The 2875-nt window shown below is 36.6% G+C and overlaps 1 long non-coding RNA gene across 1 annotated transcript; it reads right to left on the bottom strand.

The window, feature by feature from the left end:
* Positions 1-243: 243 nt before the first annotated feature.
* On the bottom strand, positions 244-2640 carry LOC144236526 (uncharacterized). The gene is made up of 3 exons (XR_013336589.1): positions 2579-2640; positions 1138-1229; positions 244-475 (listed from the first exon to the last, which is right to left on the bottom strand). It is a non-coding gene; the product is annotated as an uncharacterized LOC144236526 (long non-coding RNA).
* Between the last annotated feature and the right edge of the window lie 235 nt (positions 2641-2875).

Genomic DNA, 2875 nt, shown 5'->3' with positions numbered 1-2875 from the left:
TAATATTAGTTTCATATCTAGGATTTAGTGATTCATCCCTTAGATACAATACCTAGTACTCATCACAAGTACCCTCTTTAATGCTCATCACCCATTTAGCTCACCCCACACCCACCTCCCCTCCAGCGACCCTCAGTTTGTTCTCTGTTTGTGTGTACACACACACACACATACACACCTTGGACTTTTATTTCATCTCAGTCTGTTTTATATGATCAACATTTCGCTACTTTTGCAGTTTTCTCATTCATATTTATTTTTCCACTACTACCAGGTTCACCAAAGCTTAAATGAAATTCCTGCCACTTAAGTACTGAATGTAGGGGGTTAATGAGTCCTAGGGAATGAAAATGAATGGAATCCAAGTGTGTCCGTTTGTGGTCTGATTATTTCATTGCTTGTTCAAGATTACAGAATTCTCTTCTTCCTGGTAAGACGACTGTAGAGTCACATTTCAAAGTGGAACCTCATTAGCCTGAAACTCAGAAAGAACAATGAGCAGATATCTGTGCTATCTTAGGCTGGGAAAGTACTGTGAACAAAAATAGAAATTTATTTTTGTGTCTAGTCATTGAATTTCTGTTTGTATGTGAGGGAGAACCATGCTATAACCTAATTTGCATAAGGCACGTAGTTTTCTACCTATGCCGTTTCAGCTGTGGATATCTGTGGTCACCTTGTCATGGATTCAAATTTATTTGGTCCATGTACAACACATCCACTGGGGAAAGGGCAAGTTTTAGATTGTTTTCAAGGCAAAGTTCTCTGATTTCCCAGACCTTTAGGGGCTGTCCTCATACCCATCGACATGGTCCACGTAGTGAATCATTGCTCCTTTACAACTTCTTTGCCAGTTTAGACATGGAATGCATTTCTGGGTAGTAAGGCCTAGGCACCTTCTGCTTTCAAATTATTCCAGAATTACCCAGATCGTTTGATCATGTTTCCATAAACAGAATGTAGATACAGTAGAGTGAGACAGAGTGAGCTACCTTTTCAGAGACACAAATGACATCTAAATTTATATATAGATCTTTTATTTATATAGATCTTTTATCACCACCTTGTAAAGTTAGTTAATAAGTTTGACTTAAGTTCTTCATTAGTTATATAATCTATGATTGAGGAATATATTACCTCTTGAGTCACGGACCAGCAAATGGTGATCCATGGTCTTGCCACCATTTTTAAAAATTTCTATTTTGAAATAATTATGGACTCACTGGAAACTGCAAAAATAGAACAGAGACAAACTGTGTATACTTCACCCAAATTACCCCAATGGTAACATCTTACATAACTACAATAAAATATCATAAGCAGGACATTAATTTGGTCCAATATTATCAACTCCTCTATAGATTTTATTTAGATTTCTCTGGTTTTTACATGCACGTATCAGCATGTGTATTTGTGTGTGTATGTGTGTGTTTTGTTCTATAAAATTTGATCTCATGTGTAGATTTGTGTGACCACCACTACAAATAATGAGTACACAGAACTATTTCGTCACCATAAAAAGTCTTCTTCCTGCTACCTCTTAATAGTAGTAACTGCTTTCCCCCCAACCTTAAATACTGGAAACCATTAATTTGTTTTCCAGCTTTATACTTTTGTCAGTTTTAAGACTTACATAAATGGAATATTTTTAGATCACCTCTTTTTTGTTCAGCTTAATCTTCTTGAAATCCATCCAAGTTGTGTGTATCAATCAATATTTTGCATCTTTTTATAAGTGGCTTTCAGTGGCCTATATGCACCATATTTATTTAACTATTCACTTTTGAAGGGCAACTATTTAGTTTTGCCATCATTATTACAAATAGAATTATTATGAAAAGTTGTGAGAACATAAATTTTAATTTTTCTAGGATAAATGACCAAAACTGGGATTTTGGTCATAAGATAGGTATATAGTTGGGGTACCTAGGTGGCTCTGACTCTTGATTTTGGCTCAGGTCATGATCTCATGGTCATGAGATTGAGCCCTACATCAGGCTCCATGCTCGTGCTCAGGATGGAACCTGCTTGAGATTCTCTCTCTCCCTCTCTCTGCCCTTCCCCTGCTTATACTCTCTCTCTTTCGAAATAAATAAACATTAAAAAATGATAAGTATAGGGGTGCCTGGGTGGCTCACTCAGTTAAGTACGAATTTGGCCTCAAGTCAGGATCTCATGGTCTGTGAGTTTGAGCCCCGCATCGGACTCTGCTGACAGCTCAGAGCCTGGAGCCCGCTTCAGATTCTGTCTGTCTCTCTCTCTCTCTGCCTCTCCCCCAGTCATGCTCTCTTGTTTCTCTCTCTCTCTCTCTCTCAAAAATGAATAAACATTAAAACATTTATTAAAAAATGATAGGTATATATTTAAATTTATTTCAAAATGTTGAGTGATTTTTCAGAGGAGATGTACCACTTTAAATTCCCACTGACAGTTTATGAGGTAAACAGCTTATCTGCATCCTCCCCATCACATGTCATTATCAATAATTTTTTAATTTACTCATTGTAATGGATGTGTAGTTTCTCCCAACTCTTTTATTCACCAGTTGGTCAACTTCAGGGGTGAAACTGGCACTTACATATTCACACATTGTCCCAACTCCATTGTTATTGCTTGAACTTAATTTATTTACGGTGTTCCAAGGTTCACATTTACTTTTTTTTTTTTTTTTTGCTTTTGCTCTGGGAAGAAAGAAAAAGAAAAAGAAAAGAAAGCTGCAGGTTGAGAGAACTTGGTTTCCAAGTCTATTTAACTGTAAAAACTAAACTTTTTTTTTAACCTTTCTGGATTGTTTTGGTGACTCTTCCCATTCCCTCATCTAGAGAAAATGCTCTCTGTAACAATAACAGTTTTTAACTCAATGGTAACAGGGTCT

The sequence above is a fragment of the Crocuta crocuta genome, unplaced genomic scaffold (genome assembly GCF_008692635.1).
Source record: "Crocuta crocuta isolate KB4526 unplaced genomic scaffold, BGI_CrCroc_1.0 scaffold435, whole genome shotgun sequence".
Taxonomy (NCBI): domain Eukaryota; kingdom Metazoa; phylum Chordata; class Mammalia; order Carnivora; family Hyaenidae; genus Crocuta; species Crocuta crocuta.
This window is presented reverse-complemented; position numbering and strand designations above follow the sequence as displayed.